We start from the raw sequence: 20,065 nt of genomic DNA, 5'->3' as shown, positions 1-20,065 counted from the left end.
ATATTGGAACATTGCTATCATGTCACCCTTAGTCGTTATTTTCACTAGACTAGAAAAACTCAATTCCTGCAACCATTCTTTGCATGTTTTAGCCTCCAGGCGCAATCATCTTTTTATCTCTTTAGTCTTCTCAAACTTACATGCCAAAATACTGTGGCAGCCTGAGTTCTCTGAGGATGGATACAGCATAAGTCTGAAAGCTCAGAAGATTAATCCTCTGGTCCCAGTGACCAACCCAAATTGGATCTTGCAACATTATCCTGGGACATGTATATTTGCCTTCATTCAGTATTTAAATTTAATAATAAATAAATAAATGACAAAAGTGAGTTATGAAAAATAAATCTAAAGAACAGCTGTTGAAACAAAGGACTTTTTTATATATAATGAAGAACTTATGACCGCTGTACTCTAAAGACAAATTTAATGGACATTTTATTAAGAAAGCTATGCTGTATGCCCTAATTAAAAGCTTGCATTTCTGCATTATTTTATCTATGCGCTCACATTTGCGAACCAGTAGGGAAGGTAAGTGAATCCCACCTGTGAAAAGCACCTTATCTTAGGTTGGAATCTTGGCATCTGCAGTGGCTTTTCTTGCTTATACTATGCACAGGTACAGTATGGGTAGTATCTGGCTCAACAGTAGTAACTGTGACAGGGATCTTAGCGTCCTAGTGGACAATCACTTAAGTCTGAGCCAGCAGTGTGCTGCAGCTGCCAAAAACCCAACACAGTTCTAGGCTGCATAAACAGAGGGATAGAACCAAGATCATATGAAGTTTATAATGCCTTGGTAAGGCCACACTTGGAATACTGCATCCAGTTTTGGTTGCCACGATGTAACAAAGATGTTGAGACTCTAGAAAGAGTGCAGAGAAGAGCAACAAAGATGATTAGGGGTCTGCAGGCTAAAACATGTAAAGAACAGTTGCTGGAATTGGGTATGTCTAGTTTAATGAAAAGAAGGACTAGGGGTGACATGATAGCAGTGTTCCAATATCTCAGGGGTTGCCACAAAAAAAAGGGAGTCAGGCTATTCTCCAAAGCACTTGAAGGCAGGACAAGAAGCAATGGATGGAAGCTAGTGAAGGAGAGAAGCAATGTAGAACTAAGGAGAAATTTCCTAACAGAACAATTAATCAGTGGAACGACTTGCCTCCAGAAGTTGTGAATGCTCCAACACTGGAAGTTTTTAAGAAGAGATTGGACAACCATTTGTCTGGAATGGTATAGGGTTTCCTGCCTGAGCAGGGAGTTGGACTAGAAGACCTCCAAGGTCCCTTCCTCTCTGTTATTCTGTTCTGTTCTGCATAGGGAAGAAGCAGCCTGTTTACTGGAACTGATCTGCCCTTGGCCACCATCTCCTGGCTCATTCAGGAAACTTGTGGGAGAATTTGGGAAAGTGGGGAAATGGATGTTTTTCTTTTCTTTTTTTCTTGTTAGTATCCCCCGCCATCCCTATTTGTTATGGGGCTTTTGTTTTATATCAGACAACAGTAACTGACCTCGTTTCTCACTCCCATCTCCACCCCCAGTTCAGGCCTGCTGTGAGGGCTCGAGTGGTGGGGTGTCATCTTTCCCAGAAGCGTTGCCAAGATGATTCCAAGAAGTTGCTGGTGCAACTTTGTAACTGAATCTCCTGGGAATGGTTCTCATTAGATATTATCCTCTCCCATATCCTTGACCTATTCAGAATCTTCTTTTTTTTTTAACATGATCAAAACTTCTTGTCAGGGGGGGCAGTCATAACAGGATTTGTAATTTGTGTTGTTGGCAAACTCATCAGAGAGAAGAATTCAAACTCCTCCTGCTTATTTCTTTATCAGTGTGAGTTTTCCCCTACACGTTCCCATGCTTTGCAATGCCGCAGTGTCTAAAACAAAAATTTGCCACCTTCTTAACAAGTCATTGAACTTGAGATTCATGCATTGATATTCTAGACTCAGAGCTAGCTTGGCAGGCTCTGACCGGGGCTTTCTTTTCTCCATATGTGCTGAGGAAACTTATTTAGATTAGCTGCTGGCCTTTTTTCCTTGTATTCTTTTATGCTTAAGGCCTCCCGATTGCTTTTATATATTGTTTCACATCCGTAAATCTGTGGCCATGTTTGCTTAATAGCAGCGACAGATTTTGGCCTGAATTAAAACGCCATCTTAGCTACTTCAGTTCTGGTATTTGAGCCATGTTGTAGTTCCCAGGGTTTCAAACTGCTTAGATTTGTAGCTATTCAGACAACATGTTTCTTTTATTTTGAGTACATCCATTTACCTCAATCAATAGGTGTTCCAGACATCTTTATAAAAGACCTGCATTTATAAAAGACTATGCAACTTGCGTCCAACCAATCCAAATTTAGTTTATTAACCATCTATTGTGAAGCATCAGTTGCTTGATGCTGCTTTCATTTCCATTGTCCCAGGGAGGCAGAAGAACGGAGAGATTGCCACAGTTATACAGAACTGAAAAGCTACATTCACTTTTGTGGGTTCCAATTTATGGAGGCCTGCTTTTGAGGAATACTACTTGATAATTCTTCCAGAAAAGGAACTTAGTTTGTCTCTGTGCAACTGCAGAGAAATTACACCCCCCCCCCAGCATGAACGTCTTACACACAGATTCTGTGACATTCATGGAACTATTAAAAGCCATTTCCAAAGATGGATAACATTAAAGTTCCATTGGTCCCTCAGCCACCATCAGTAAAATATTGCTTTGTGTATTAAGACAGAATAAAAATCAATAGACAAATAACTTCCCCCTCAGGTGCTTCTCAACATGCTTTAAAAAAAAGGCCCCATGTACAACATGTCTTGGTTTATCAAGTGTCTAGTATCTTAAAGCCTGAACCGAGAGACAGAATTCAGAGGTATAAAAGGATTATCAGGAAAAGTAAATCCTCTAATTAAAGGAGAGTGGATTTTCCTCAATTTGCCTGTAATAATTTTAAAAAAATTTAAGTTGACAAATTAAAAACCCTTTATGGCTTTTTTTCAAATGCTTTAAAATGACATTGTAACTCTACAACATTTGCTACATGATCAATCTTTAGATAATCAGGACTACATTGTTTTTTTAAAAAAATATTAGACTTTTATCCCACCCTTATTATTTTTTATAAAAAACTCAAAGCAGTACACATACTTAATACTCTTTTCTCCTCATCCCCCCCCTCCCCACAACAACAACCCTGTGAGATGGGTTGGAACTGAGAGAGAGTGACTGGCCCAAAATCACCCAGACAGTTTTTCATGCCTATGATGAGCTCACAGTTTCCTTGTTTCTAGCCTTGTGCCTTAACTACTGACATGCAGAATAGAAGTAGTCCTTGATTTACAACAGTTCATTTAGTGACCGTTCAAAATTATAACACTGAAAAAAGTGACTTATGATCATTTTTCACAGTTACAACCTTTGTAGCATCCCCATGATCTTGTGATCAAAATTCAGATGCTTGGCAACTGGTTCATACTTATGACCCTTGCTGTGTCCCAGGGTCATGTGATCACCTTTTGTGCTGAGCTTGTCAATCAGAAAGGTCGGCAGTTCGGCCGTTTGAATCCCTAACGCTGCGTAATGGAGGGAGCTCGCGTTATTTGCCCCAGCTTCTGCCAACCTAACAGATCGAAAGCATGTAAAAAATGCAAGTAGAAAAATAGAGACCACCTTTGGTGGGAAGGTAATAGTGTTCTGTGCACCTTCGGCATTTAGGCATGCCGGCCACATGACCATGGAATTGTCATCAGACAGTGCTGGCGCTTTGGCTTAGAAATGGAGATGAGCACCACCCCCTAGAGTCGGGAATGACTAGCACGCATATGTGAGGGGAACCTTTACCTTTTACACAACCAAAGTCAATGGGGAAGCCAGATTCAACTAGCCGTATTGCTAAATTAACAACTACAGTGATTCACTTAACAACTGTGGTAAGAAAGGTTGTAAAAGGGGGCAAAACTCACTTAACAAATGTTTCACTTAACAATAGAAATTTTGGGCTCAATTGTGGTCGTAGGTCGAGGACTATCCGTAGTTACGTTATTATCCATGCATTTTTGTTATGGTAACTTTTATGCTTTGCTTCTTTGTCATAGACACACACAACATGTTGAATATTAATCTGTAGAGGTGATATTAATTACTTGAAGGTTGCTTGATCAATGTCAGATGCTATCCTTCTTGAAATGTTCTACATTGCTAGTCAATACATTAAAAAAGGAAGGCATACATATATCTACACACATACAAATGCAAGACAAGTTTTCCTTGGCTTCGTGGAAAACTCAGTGAATATTGGGATGAAGAATAAGATCTGACATTTTCATCTCTTGCTATCCAGCTCTCCAGCCATGCCCTATGATAAAGTCGTATTGTATTTCTTCTAATGTTTGTTTTTTGGAGAATCAGCTTATAGTTCTTACTACTAACTCAGATCCCAAACCAATGCCATTCCCTGTAGCCCCTTCAAGTGCTTTTTGTCTTGGGAACTCACAAAGTTGTTTTGCAAAACCAGAGACCATTGCATGTCTTGTAAATATTTAAGTTCCATGATTTAGTTTCTTTTTTCTTATTTAGCTATCCTGAAAAAAATTAACGGGGCATCTAATTGCTCTATTTCACAATGTTGGGGAATTTAATTATCATTCTTTATTAGTCTGTTTTTCAGCAATTAAAAGATAAACCACAGGTTCCAAGTTAAGACATTGTGGTGGAAATGATTTGAATGGCGCCTCTGATCTACATTTTCTCAAGGGAAGAGACTCTTTAATTTGACATTTTGAACATCCTCTCTGAGTTTGAAAGGAAAATAATAACAATAGATTGGCATGGATCAGAGCTTTCAGCAAAACAGTGTTGGTAGAGAAATTGAGAGATGCTAACAAGCTTGTACAACCTGACTTGACTAGAATCGAAAGGGTAGCAAGACTCATTTGTGCACTTGAATAAATTGCAAAGGTAGCCATTTATAAATCTTGAAATTAAAAAAAAAAAGGCTACTCTCTTGTTTCAAGCTAATAAGGTGAGAATTAAGGCACAGTAAAATTGTGGGGAAGGACATTAGATCATGTTCTCTAATTGACTTTAAATTTTCTTTTCAGAACCATTGCTAAAACTAGAATTTGCATTTCTGTCATCTAAAGTTAGATCAGGATAAGTACTGTAAGAGTGGACATTGTTGAGGAGAGTGGAATCTTCGCTGGTCTTACTTTTTTATTATCTATTTCTGAGCCCATGGGTTGCTAATCAGTTGAGAGAAGACATTGTCACATTATAATGTCTGCAATCTGGGCCTCAGAGAGAATGTGGTGCATGTGTAATGGCTATAAGTTTTTTTGGCAGGTTATCATTGAAGTTTTAACACAACATATTTAATTTATGGTCTAATTAACAGTCCTACATCCCATTTTTGATGAGTATTTGGTCTGTGGTATGCTGTAGTTCGTAAATCTTGGGGATGGGTCTGTAGAATCTCTAAATAATGGAAAAGGCAGAAAGTGTAGAGAGTAGGTGTCTCTAGAGTAGGGTTTACATGTACTTATTTACTTATTCCATTTGGTCCTTAGAGGAGTATAACAAGACTTGTACTGATTCATGTCCCTGGGACAATTCTTTAGCTCCCTTTGAAGATTTGAAAGATCTGAATTTAGCCTTCAGTATCCTGGGGTCAGTATGATTCACTGGCACAACATTAACACAATCATTAGGAAGACATAATGTCCTGGTTTGACCTCTCTCACACACACTTCTCCCTGCAGGGAGACCAGCCAGGACAATGTCAAGTCATAAACTCTGTAAGCACAACTTGCTTCATGCCTGTGGCTGTGTAGCATTGTAAAAGGATCCAGTTACCAAGCAACCAGGGTCAGAATGTCACTGGGTCAAATGTAAACGAAACCTTAGGATCTTGTCTAGGTCTATTAATGTATTGTCAACCAACAGTGCTGGGGCGACCATTTCAGGCACAAGAGTAATTAGGCAAGCAAGTATGGGTGACTACCCACTCAGAACACAATCTTGCCCATTTTTTTCTTTTCTTTTTCTTTTTTTTTTTACAATGGTAGCATTGTAAAAGAATCTGGTTACCAAGCAACCAGGGTCAGAATGTCATTGGGTCAAATGTAAATGAAATGTTAGGATCTTGGTTAGGTCTATTAGTACATGGTTATCCACCTGTGCTGGGTAGCTCTTTTGGGCATGCCTTCTGATTCAGAAAAATGACTTGCTGATTTTGGGGAGCACTTGGTTGGTAGAGGTCCTTTTGCTTGCCTCAAATGCTGACTTGAACTTAAGAATGGCTTAGTACAGGGGTATCAAACTCGTGGCCCATGGGCCGAATTCGTCATGTGCTGGCCACGCCCACCCCCATTTTAGCAAAGGGGAAAAAGGTTGTGATGCATCACGTCACTGTTGGGATTAAAAAATTTTTACTAGCGGTTCTGTGAGCGTGGCTTGGTGGGCATGGCATAGCTTGGAGGGCGTGGCAGGGGAAGGATACTGCAAAATCCCCATTTCCTCCTGATCAGCTGGGACTCGGGAGGCAGAGAATAGATGGAGGTGGGGCCAGTCAGAGGTGGAATTTACTGGTTCTGTGAACTAGTCAAAATTTCTGCTACCGGTTCTCCAGAGCTGGTCAGAACTTGCTGAATACCACCTCTGTGTCACGTGATGACAACATGTCATCATGAGTTTGACACCCCTGGCTTAGTATCGTAGGCAGGGCCGGATTTAGATGAAAAGAGGCCCTAGGCTATTCCACTTATGAGGCTCTTTCACCTATAGTGAAAGTGTAATTTTAATTTTGCTAACAATTTGAATGTAGGCCCCTCTTGATCTTGAGGCCCTAGGCTGAAGCCTAGTTAGCCTATAGGAAAATCCGACCCTGATCGTAGGATTGAATAACTATTTTTTAAAAATCTTTTTCATCCTGTCTTGATTATTTTTATAATAACTCCAGTAAGTGAACATACTTAATATGCCTCATCAACTATTTTCCCCATAACAGCAATCCTGTGAAGTAAGTTGGACTGAGAGAAAATGACTGGCCGAACGTCATCCAGCTGACTTTCATGCCTAATATGGGATTAGAACTCACAGACTCCTGGTTTCTAGCCTGGTGCCTTAACCATGAGACCAAACTGCCTCTGGTTTGGTATGACAAACGCCACAGTAAGGTCATGTTTCGTGAAGATACTGCTTGGTATACTTTGCCTCCATTTTAAGTAGTCAGGATGGATTTCTTGAGGGATTGCAAGCTTTCTAACAAAAGCATTAAATTCATAATCCTATAAGTATAGGACATAAGCAGAGGTGGTATTCAGCAGGTTCTGAGCAGTTCTGGAGAACCGGTAGCAGAAATTTTGAGTAGTTTGGAGAACCAGTATATACCACCTCTGACTGGTCCCGCCCCCATCTATTCTCTGCCTCCCGAGACCCAGCTGATCGGGAGGAAATGGGGATTTTGCATTAACCTTCCCCTGGATTGGGGAGGGAATGAAGATTTTACAGTATCCTTCCCCTGCCATGCCCACCAAGCCACGCCCACAGAACCAGTAGTAAAAGTTTTTGAATCCCACCACTGGACATAAGACCCATTGAGAACATCAGATATTATGGCCCCCGAGTTTAAGGGGGGGGTACTCCAAGTAAGATTGAGATCAGGGGTGTATCTCTGAAAGGATCAAATCACTCTCCCAGAAGCTACTATGGTTGTCAGTTGGGAGTCAAGGAGTCAATATGACACAGTGGAAAGAAATATCTCAATTTCTGCATAGGAAGTACTATCACAAATCAAGATTGTAGGAAACATCTTCTTTCTTTGGCTGTTGTACAAAGTTTCTTCAAGTACCAAGGGACAGACACATTTATTAGTTTCACTTCTTCCCACATGTGTTCTTTTTTTCCAGATCCCAAATTCTTTCAGTTCCAGAAGCAATCTGGTAATTTCTCATTCTCCCAATTTGATTTTTTCCCTCAAATTCTTTCCAACTTATTTATGAAGACATTTGCAAATTTAATAAGTTCCATTAGAAAAAAACGAACCTAATTCTCACACGTTTCTTCCTTTAGTTTTTCCTTATTTGCTCCAGTTAAATTTCCAAGGTAGGGTGTTCTGGGAGCTTTTTGTTTCTTGTCTTTTTTTTTCTTTTCAGTTGCTTGCATGACAGTTTTGGAGACAGGAGTTGCTTTGAAACAGATGTTTTCTGACTGCAGAAACAGTGGGGATGTATCCATATTTAATTCAGTATGAAATCCTGATCATGGCAATGTTTGATTCTCAGGAGACCCAGCTTGTGCCAAAACCAGGGCTGCATCTTTGTTTAGTAACTACCTTTTTCCAGATGTTCACAAATCTGTGGAAGAATACATTGGGAGTAAAACTTCCAAGAAATATCTCGGCCTCCTTAACCATGTTCATTGAGTTCTTCTACGTGGCTAGGTAAGCCATGTAGCTTTTTCCTATATTCACAAGTTATGGAGTTCAAGCTTTTATTAAAGCAATGAGCTCTTATGCATCAGAGGATTAATTTCTCCTGATTCCCCCCCCCAAAGCTTTTCATCAACATTTTCATTTTCTGTCATTTTTAGGTCATTAGGTTTGATGCAGGAATTCATTCATTCATTCATTCATTCATTCATTCATTCATTCATTCATTTATTCCTGCCTTTATTATTTTTACAAATCACTCAAGGCAATGAAAAGTATTCAGCACACCTTCCTCCTCCTATTTTCCCTGCAATCACAACTCTGCGAGGTGTTTCAGGCTGAGAGAGAGTGACTGGCCCCAGGTCAATCAGTTTATGGCATGTACAGTTTATGGAAAGTCATTAAGATGGCTGCAGCATGAATATCTGTGAGAATGTCATTCCAGAGAGCAGGGATCACCACCTGGTTGCAGTTGCTTATTGTTTTGTCATGTAGCTTTTTTTCTATATTTTTTATATATGTACTGCATAAAAATATAAAAATCCTATTTGGGGAGAGAGGCATACATTTTATTAGTATTAGAGCACAGGTGTCAAACTCGCAGCATCATGTTGCCATCACGTGATGTTTTGCGATGTTTTTCTCTTTCGCGGAGCTGGAGGGGTGTCCTGTGTGTGACGCATCTGGCCTGCGGGCCGCCAGTTTGACACCCCTGACTTAGAGAATCCTATAGATCAGTAGAACTTCAATTTTATGCAATCCTAAGCATACTTACGTAAGTAGAAATCTTGCTGAAATTAGCATTATTTCTAAGAGAACATCTACTTAGAACTGGGTTGTCAGCATGAAATACAGTCTGATGGAACTCAAAGTACAAGGCACAATTCACTTTCTTAGAATATAATTCAGTCCTTCTCACTCCCAATATTTTCCTTAAGTGTTGCCACTGGTATTAGCCTTGACAGGCTACCTAAGATTCATTATATCTAAGGATTGATTTATTGCACCAAGTCACTTCGTTTTGTTTTGTTTTTGCACACTGTTACAATGGCTGGCACCTAAATCTATCTCTTTAACTAACAGTTAAAGGGTCTGGGTTCAGGGGTGAAATCCAGCAGGTTCTGACAGGTTCTGGAGAACCGGTAGCGGAAATTTTGAGTAGTTCGGAGAACCAGCAAATACCACCTCTGGCTGGCCCCAGAGTAGGGTGGGAATGGAGATTTTGCAATATCCTTCCCCCAGGAGTGGGGAGGGAATGGGGATTTTGCAGTATCCTTCCCCTGGAGTGGGGTGGGAATGGAAATTTTGCAGTATCCTTCGTCTGCCAAGCTCACCAAGCCACACCACATCCACCAAGCCACACCCACAGAACCGGTAGTAAAAAAAAATTGGATTTCACCACTGTCTGGGTTGATGTGAGGCATTCAAGAATTATATCCCCATTTCTAAAAAGCAGCAGAAGAAGGGGATTTTAAAAATCAAGTTGCTACCACTCATGTTTTTGTTTTGTTTTTTTTTAAAAAAAGCTTGGGAGTGTGGTTTTTTAAATATAAGGTAATTTAATTATATTTTTCTAACTGAGCTATATACATGTGTTTTCAGATAGTCTAGTGGCACGGGCAATTGTAAAAGAAAAACTTCATCAGAAATCCTTGTTTCTTGTTGTTATGTCTTGTGGTTCTTCATTTTGATATTGACATAACTTTTGATCTCCAGCTACATTTTAAAATAGCGTTGCTTATCCATCTATGAAATCCTAGCATTGCTTTCTTTAAGTTGATATAGGGAATTATTCTTATTTTCAAATTTCAAGTCACTTTTTCTCTTTGAATAAAGAGTTCATTTATTCCAGATTATATATATTATTTTGCCTTAAAGAAGGGCTTAGAAAGTGCACTATATGTAAATGCAATGCAGAGAAGAAAAGGCAATACTAGTTGCTGGACACCATTTTTTATAAAAATACCAGCAAAAAAATAGTTAAAGATTTCTCACAGAGCCTGTTCTCTTAAAGAAGCCAAGAAGATTAGTCCTGTGTATGCTCCATTATTTGGAATTTTTATCTCCTCCTGGCTCTGCTTTCCAAGTAATTTTGAAGGCCAGCATTTTTTCAGTTTGGGGTCTATCTGCAGAATTTTGACTCCTAGAATAACTACATAGCCGTGTAGACAATTCTTAGATATATCCTTGAAAGATATAAAAATTTTCAATGTCTTCTTGGCAACAGTAAGAAAGTAATTTGCCATGTGCTTTTTCTGGGGTGTTTTTTTCAAATTCCTCACCAGTTCTGGGGTATCCTGATGACTTTTTATGCAAGTATTGATTTGTGCAAAACCAGACCTGATTTAACTTAGTTTCTCTAAAGAGGAGTAATTCGTATGCTCAAGTTTTTCTAATAACCTTGTATGTAGTGGTGTAAGTTTCAAGCCCATGATCGAAAATCAACCAAGATAATCAAAGAAGGCATTCTAATGCTATTTCTCAGGATAATGTGTTTGAAAATATGAGCCGGTTGTTTAATTTTATTTCTGCCTTAGACATTTGATCTAAGGAACTCAGAACTCTTAAAAAATATTTCTTAAAAAAGGATTTCTCCCCAATAACCTATGTATTATTTCTTCAGTTTGCCAGCCCAGTCATATATTCTAACTGGCTTACAATATTATCATCACAAAATCATAAACATATCTAAAACTTGTTTAAAACATAATATATGAAAGCACACATAAAAAGCCTGCATTAAAAAAGCCTTCATATAAAATCATCACCATCTTTCAAAGGCCCAGAAAAGAGGTTCACCTTAAAACCCCCCCACACTTTTTATTTTTGAAAAGGTAATGGGGTGGAGGCTATTCCATATGACAAGGGTAGGCATTGGGAAGGTTGGCTTCCAGATCCCCAGTCCAGAGGTGGTATTCAGCAGGTTCTGACTAGTTCTGGAGAACTGGTAGCAGAAATTTTGAGTAGTTCGGAAAACCGGTAAATATCACCTCTGACTGGCCCCACCCCATCTATTCTCTGCCTCCCAAGTCCCAGCTGATCGGGAGGAAATGGGGATTTTGCAGTAACCTTCCCCTGGAGTGGGATGGGAATGGAGATTTTACAGTATCCTTCCCCTGCCACACCCACCGAGCCATGCCACACCCACCAAGCCATGCCATGCCATGCCACGCCCACCAAGCCATGCCCACAGAACAGGTAGTAAAAAGATTTGAATCCCATCACTGCCCCAGTCCTATAACTTCCCAAGAAGATGAAATTAAAAACATGAGCTCCTGGGTTTAATGGAAATAGCAAATAAAGCTTGTACAGTAACTGCTTCTTCTTTTATTAGCCACAACTGAAATAATATTGAAGCAAAGTACATTTGCATAAGGAATTCCTCAGCATCACCTCTACATTCATTTTAGATGAAATTCACAAACTGCCATTAATTCTCTCTTTTATGCATCCTTAGTTGTGTTGCTTCTATGGTTGTGTTTTTAATCAGCACGCTAAGTTTTATGGGCTGCAAAGTGTGCCAAAATGAGAAACTCTGCTCTAGAGAGAAAAATTAGTCAGGCACTGAAAGGCGCCTGCTATTATCTTGCTCCAGTTTTATCTATCCCCCTGATTCCATTGCCCCCTTTATTTACTTTGGTGTAATCTTTCTTAATTTGTCCAAGAGTAAAAGCCACAGTATGACAGTTGCAATTATACTTATTATTTTGGCCACCAGAAGTCTACAATTCTTCTCCAAGCTTAATTAAAAAATGATGGTATTGAGGACAATTTTGGGAGACTATTGTTTGCTATCATTTTTGTGCTCCCAAAATCTCAAAAACAAATTTCTAGATGACCCATAGTTGTCGTCTTTGCCCCCAAACTCTGAACATGGAGCAAAGACCATTAAGCAATCTCAGGTCTTTTGCACTCGATGCTACAGGTTCTAGAGTTGAAAAAGAAGAGGAGAGAACATAAAATAAATTGGTAGCACCATTTCCTTATTCCCCTCTCCGATGTCTTCTGTCTTGTGATACAGTTGCTACTGAAATATTCTTATGGCCGTAGTGGCCAATCACATTTTTAAAGACAACCTGAGCATCTAGCAAACGGATAAGCATACAGTGTCAATTAAATAATGAATCCAATGTGATTTAATGCTTTATTGCTGGGCTGCAATAAATTCAAAGCAATTCATTACTTTGATCAATGTGCAATCCTAGAAAAGGGAATTCTTGCACACATTGGATATTTTCACTTGTTATTGTTATTATTAAAATTCTATTCCTTGCAGTGGTCAGGATCATGCAGTGGCCATGGTCTTTATGATGTTGATGAAGACTTTCTCTCTTTAATTATTTTGATGAAATGTTTCAGGCTTTCTTTGGTTTCTGAGAGGAGAATTGTGTGATCATCTTAACAAAGATCATTAACGTTCCTTTCTCCAAACTTTACTCCAATTTTTGAGTCTTCAAATTCCAGTTTCCTCATGCTTCGGCATACAGATTGAATAAGAAAAGTGAAATAATGCAATCTTGTCACACTCCTCTTTCCATATGGTGTTTGTATAGTGTCTTCTTGGTTTGTATATAGTTACTACACCAACAAGACCAGATGTCAAGTTGGTGTAGATCTTTGTGGGATCTCCACAATTATCAACACAATTGAAGGCTTTATTGTAGTCAATAAACAGATGTAGACATTCTTTTGATATTCTTGGGACCTTTCCATGATTCAGCATTGATCTGCTATGTGGTTGTGAATACTACGACCCCTTCAGAAGTCAACTTGAACATCTGGTAACTCCCCTTTCAGGGTCAGCACCAGATGTTGTATGATCTTAAGGAGAATCTTGCTAGTGTGAGGGTTGAGGGCAATACTGCGGTAATTGGAGCAATCCTTTTTTGGCAATGGAATGAACCCTCACCATTTACAATCCCATGGCCTTGTGTTTGTTCCCCAAACTTTCTGGCAAAAGGCTGTGATGGTTGTGGGTGGTACAGGCCTTAGCAACTCTGTGGGGATGGTATTAGCACCTGGGGCCTTGTTGTTTGGCAGTCGGCTCATTGCCCATATGACGTCTTCCTGAAGGATGGCTGGTTCTATTTCTGCTTCCCTTTCCAGATCTTCCTTGGGAGCCTGGGCCTCTTTATTATGGGCAAAACAGCTGTTCTGTAAATTCTTGCCATCTGTTCTTGATACCTTGTTGGTCAGACACTTCTTTCCCTTGCTTATTTTGATGATGCTTTCATGAGCAATAAGTGTTATTCGAATCATTTTGACTTGCACAAGTGCATTCCTGATGTGGCCTTTCCTGCAGTCCTCCTCTGGCTGCTTACAATGCTACTTCCAGTAAATTGTCTTCCATTGTTGCTCTTTGAAAGTCCTTGGTTCCTCTCACTTACCACTGCTTTGGCTCTTTTTCTTCACTTGGCTGTTCTGATGGTTTCATCTGAGTCACTTGGATTTTTCCTCTGGCTTCTTGTATGGTATGTGTTCGACTGCTATTTCAATGATGGTCAATTGAATTTCTTGCCACAGTTCACTGGAAATCTTCTCAGCAGCATCCAGCAATTCAAACCTATTTTTCACCTTAGCTGCATATGTAGAAGGGCTTTTGGTGACGTTAAATTTCTTTGTCAGCATTGCGTTTTTGATCCTGCATAATTTGGCTCTGATCTTAGCCACCAACAATTTATGATCTGAATTACGATTTCAATATGTCTTTATACATACACACAAACAAATACTGTAGTGCTTGTCATCTGAGTTCAAGAACTTTGGATGCAAAGATCTACAGTTGAAAGCCTCAATGACATCATGAAATCAATGTGCAAATTGTGGTCCTTGATGCTCTCTGAGCTTGGTTGTTTTCTTGCAGATGTTTCATTACCAAAGTGGGTAACATCATCCGTGTGAGAAGGGAGTGCTTATGCTCTCTATTTATATATTAATGGCTTGCCCCTATCAGTGTTGGTATGTTGGGTGCTGTATTTTATTTATTTGACAATGGCCTGGCAGTGATGATGAAAAGCAAAGATGTTAAAAATAAAGCAGAAAACTCTGAATTCTTTCTACATTGTTGTCAGTAGTTTTAAATATATCCCATTGGCCATAATATTAGTACTTAAGATTTGTGTTTGTACAGAGGAAAATGCTTTGCTGAAACTTTCCCTGAAAGTTCTTAAACGTTTTATTACTCTGCAAAAGACATGTTTTAAATATATAGACCATATTATCAGAATACTTCAGAATTTCTTTTAGATTTAACATAGCATTGTTTGCAGGTTGACTGTAAAGTTCAAGATGGTAGATGATTCTATGACTGATGTTTTTTTCTCCCCTTTATTGCACATCTTTCCATAACTCTGCAGGTTGCCTATTTTCTACCACACTTCTGAATCTGAAAAGTCCAGTGGAAGGGTTTCTCTGGTTGGACTGCTTACTCACTGATTGATTTCAAATGCATTTATGCTTTTGTCCTCTCTCGAGATTTAATTGGATCATGGGAAAGCAGGAGACTAATTGTGGATAGAGAAACAATTTTACATTGTAAGGACATTCACCCAAACCTTTAGGGTTTAAGGCAGTGTTTCCTAAAGTGTGGTCCTAGTATGCCTGGGACTCCCCAAACCCACCCAGTGATCTGCGAAATCAAAATTATTTGCCATTGCATTGTTGAAAAACAATAAAATATTAAAACTCCATCAAACAATTGTGGAAAGCTGTAGCGGCAGAAGATGTGTCAATTTTAATTTTTAATATGGTAAATATTGCTAAATACAACTCACACAAACCTTGGTAGTACAGGAGTTTAAGGCACCCTGTTATTAAGCTGGTTATTAAGACCAGCTGCCTGCAATTACTGCAGGGTTCGAATCTCGCCAAGGCTCAAGGTTGACTCAGCCTTCCATCCTTTCTAAGGTAGGTGAAATGAGGACCCAGTTTGTGGGGGCAATAAGCTGACTTTGTATAAATATACAAAAGGATGAAGGCTATTGCTGAGCACATTGTAAGCCACCCTGAGTCTTCGGAGAAGGGCGGCATATAAATCAAATTAAAAAAAAAAAGCTCTTTTGGGGGGTCCTCCATGTAAAAGTGGGAAGGGGTCCTGAGAGGAAATAAAGTTGAAGAAACATTGGCCGAAGGCTATCAGATGGGGGTTGCAGAATGCAGAGCACCACTTGGTGGTTGTGATTAGAGTTCTTATGTTTTTTTAAAAAAAAATTTGATTTATATGCTGCCCTTCTCCGGAGACTCAGGGCGGCTTACAATGCGTTAAGCGATAACGCATTGCAATAACACAGCAATTTTTGCTGTCCTGTCCTCTAGTAATTGCCTGGATTGTTGCAGTGCAGATGTTGTAGCCCTACTCTGGCTACCTTTGTTGTTGTTGTTAGTTGCAGTCATGTCTGACCCATCGCAACCCCATGGACAATGTTCCTCCAGGCCTTCCTGTTCTCTACCATCCTCTGGAGTCCATTTAAGCTCACACCTACTGCTTCAGTGACTCCATCCAGCCACCTCGTTCTCTGTCATCCCATTCTTTTTTTGCCCTCACTCGTTCCCAGCATTAGGCTCATCTTCAGTGAGTCCTTCCTTCTCATTAGGTGGCTTAATTAAGTATTTGAGTTTCATCTTCAGGACCTGGACTTCTAAAGAGCAGTCAGTGTTGATCTTCTCTAGGACTGACTGGTTTGATTGCCTTGCAGTCCAAGGGACTTGCAGGAGTCTTCTCCAGCACCATAGTTCAAAGGCCTCAATTCTTTGGCACTCAGCCTTCCTTATGGTCCAACTTTCACAACCATACATTGCAACTGGGAAAACCATAGCCTTGACTATACGCACTTTTGTTGATCCGTGAAGGGATCTGGCCACCTAGTAACATGTAAAAGGAATCATAGACTCACACTCTTCTGTTAAGAATTTCTTTGAAAACAAATGAAAAATAATCTTTCAAATGAATGAAAGCTGATAGAAAAGTGCAGTGACTTAGACGCATGTTTTATTTAAAATGAAGATAGCAGACATTGCATGGATACATGTGAAGTGACACAAGGAAGGAAAGATGCGGCACCAGGTTTAATTCTTAGAAATCTCAGAGGAAGTCACTTCACATTTATTCCTGCAACATCTGCTATCTGCATGTCAAATCTAGTACAGTTTCCCTAATCCATCAGCTTCAAAATGGAATAGTTCTTGAAGGCCTATAGAACTAATTGAGCATCTCTGCTTTAGCTCCACTGATAGAAGACATTTTATCCATGAAAGTAGAATGCTGAATTCCAGCACTGAATGTGTGCAACAGCTAAACCAACCACCGTTGGTTAGACAGTGTCAACTGGCGACCCCCAGTGGGAGAGCCTTCTCTGTGGGAGCACCTGCCCTCTGGAACGAGCTGCCCCAGGAGATTCGTCGGATTTCCAGCCTCCATACCTTCCGCCACGCCCTTAAAATGCTATTATTCCATCAAGCAGGGCTCGCCTAAAATATTATTTTAATGGGTTATTGTATTTTAGATGATTGGCCAAACTATCTAATAATTTTAAATTGTTTTTAACTTTTATATTACTGGTTTTTATCTTGGCTGTACACCGCCCTGAGTCCCTTTGGGAGAAGGGTGGTATAAAAATCTGATAAATAAATAAAAGTGGGTTAGATACTACATTTGATCTTTGGGTAATATGCCAGCAGCCAGGTTCAAAGCAATGCTAGAATCAAGACAAAAATGACATTTGAGCTCAGTTATATTTAAAGTGATTTACAATTAAACATAGCTAATGTGATTATTGTTCTTCAGTCTTGTATTTAATAACTTTTCATTCTGTCACATTAAAAATTATAATTTGATAACAACTTTGAGAAGTTTCTGGAGGTGGTATCCAAGGGCCATAAAGCATCTGTGGGGTTTCAGATTGTGCCTCTGATGAATTATGAGACATTGTCAGGTGTGTTCATTTTATTTCGCTGGAACTGTTATGCACTGATTGCTCTGAAATATAGATCATTGTGAGGGAGTAGAGAGAGAACTTGGAAAGAAAGAAAGAGAACATTAGAAAGAGCCAAGATTGAGCAGCGGAATTAAAGGGAGTAAAAGGATGCTGGGAGTTAATATTCCAGAACCATTTATAGATGAATAATAGCTGCCTTTCTGTCAGGCTTGTTTAAGGCATATAGAATGGAAGCAAAAACAGTTATATTTCTTAACTTTGGACTAAATTAGAGTGACTCCAAAACCATATTACTTTTGAATCAACAGGTGCACTTGGAGCCTGGGAACACTCAATGCGACTCTTGGCGCTTCTGAATTGTCCTGTTAGAATAGTTGTGTGGGTTTTCTTGGTTCTTGAATGCATTTGTGATTACAGTTCAGCTAATACAAAGGATGGAAAGGGAGAGAAGGTAATGGGACTTTCCACCCTCTTCCCCTTGAACTATCTACAAAAAAGGAACTTTAGTTCATGTGGGCATTCATGTGGCTGATACTCTAGAATGAAGGGTAAGTTTGTTTTCCATGACTGCTCAACTGTGGCTTATAATTTCATTATGGTATAAAGGTCTTTGATGCAAGAATACACACAATTTAGCGACCACATTTCTCTTTATGTAGGACATCCACTTACAAGGTTTATTGCTTATTACTTTGTCTTCCAGAAAGTCATTATTTCTGGTAGTTGTGGTGCCTCAGTTATGGCTTGCTGTTCAAGCTTATGACCTGGTCAAGGCCATATTATGCAGGCAATCGGATTCTTCTCACTTTTTGAAGAGAACAGAGATTGTGACTAAACACATAAAGGTAATTCTTTAAAATCTATTTCAGAAATGTTTAATACCCTGGATTTTACTAATGCTTGATGGAAGCACTTTAGAACTAGAAAATATACATTCACCAAAGAGGAAACTTCTGAATTTATCTAAAGAGCTTTTAAGTAATAATTTTTATTCTATTGTTCTGCTTCTATCTTTTACATTCACTTAACCAAATGTTTCCAATTTCCAAGAAAATAAAAGTTTTCCGTAAAGAGAAAACTTTCTGATGTGTGAAACAAAAGAATACAACCTAAGGACCTAAGGTTAGATGTAACCCCTTAGAGCTCCTCCAAAAATTCCAAGAAAACAATTATTTTTGGTTTAAAATACATGGTAGAAAAGGGGAAATATCAAGTACATAAAAGGTAACGATAGCACTTAATTTAGTAATGTCATTTAAATTAAATCAAATCAAGAACCACTTATATACTGAACACTATTTGGGGTGTATACCACCAGAATCATAGTCAATACAAATTAAAACATCCACAATAAAACATCATATTAATCTGAGCCCTGATAACAAATAACTTAATCAAATGAGTCCAACTGACCACTGGAAAAGTTTGTTTTAAACTTGTTTCCAGATACTGAACCAAAGTGGGGATTAACTGAATCCCAGATCAGAGATTATTCCACAAACCTGGCACTAACACAAACACTGGTACAAGTACAAATCTTTATTATGGTCCTGGACCAGTACAAATAAGACAATAAAAGCAATAACAATAAATACAATGAAATTCATTTGCCTATCAAGTCAAAGTTAAAATGCACTAAAAATGCCAGATCTGTATATATAACTGTGGGATAAAATGCAAGTAATAATAAGAGTTCTTGATCTTTTGGCTGAGATAAAATGTAACATCTGCTCTTATCAGGCACTACCAGTGAGAAGTAGTGCCTGTAATTCTCTATTCCTTTCAGCTTCTATCTGTTTTGCTTTCTTGCATAATTGGGAGAACACCAGCAGTTTCTTCTGCAATGGTCTTGTTGGGTGAGTTTATTCTGGTTAGAAAAGAGGATCCTGTAAATACCTAAAATATACAGGATTTGCTAATCCCAAACCATCATTTTGAATTACACTCAGAATCCCATAGGCAGCCAAATGCAAGGCCCACAGCACAGATGTAACACAGTCATGGCAATAAATACCAGATGACATGCAGACTGTTGCACTTTCCACCCACTGTAGGTTCCAAATAGTCTTTGAAGATGGTCCTATGTCGAACAGAATAAGATTCTGACCAGTTCTGGAGAACCGGTAAATACCACCTCTGACTGGCCCCATTTATTCTCTGCCTCCCGAGTCCCAGCTGATTGGGAGGAAATGGGGATTTTGCAGTAACCTTCCCCTGGAGTGGGGTGGGAATGGAGATTTTACAAAATCCTTCCCCTGCCATGCTCACCAAGCCACACCCACCAAGCCGTGCCCACAGAACCGGTAGTAAAAAAAATTGAATCCCACCACTGAGTTTTCTCTGTGGGGGCACCTACCATCTGGAACGAGCTCCCCTCGGAGATACGGAGGATCCCAGATCTGCGCACCTTCCGTCACGCGCTCAAGATTTTCTTATTTCATCAAACTGGCCTGGCCTAAATCTTTTCCCCTTCAAATGTAAATTTTAATTTGTTTTTAAATTTTTGGGTATTTTAAATTTGTCTCAGCCAAATTATTTAATTCATTTTTATTCTATTTTAAATTCTTGTATTTATGTGTTTTATTCTGTGGCTGTTCACTGCCCTGAGTCCTTCGGGAGTAGGGTGGTATATAAATCCAATAAAAACAAAAAACAAAAAACTGGTCCAAATGAGTAGGGATGAGGATGGGAATCCCAGGAGATCCCCCTG

The 20,065-nt window shown here is 39.2% G+C and overlaps 1 long non-coding RNA gene across 1 annotated transcript; it reads left to right on the top strand.

Annotated features, from left to right (window-relative positions):
• The first annotated feature begins 8,310 nt into the window (after nt 1-8,310).
• On the top strand, nt 8,311-18,194 carry LOC117674607 (uncharacterized). The gene is made up of 3 exons (XR_004593904.3): nt 8,311-8,434; nt 14,779-14,956; nt 18,059-18,194. It is a non-coding gene; the product is annotated as an uncharacterized LOC117674607 (long non-coding RNA).
• Nucleotides 18,195-20,065: the final 1,871 nt, after the last annotated feature.

Source organism: Pantherophis guttatus, chromosome 1 (genome assembly GCF_059756535.1).
Source record: "Pantherophis guttatus breed Tessera chromosome 1, ASM5975653v1, whole genome shotgun sequence".
Classification (NCBI taxonomy): Eukaryota; Metazoa; Chordata; class Lepidosauria; order Squamata; family Colubridae; genus Pantherophis; species Pantherophis guttatus.
Note: the sequence above shows the minus strand (reverse complement) of the source record. Positions and strands in the feature narration are given on the sequence as shown.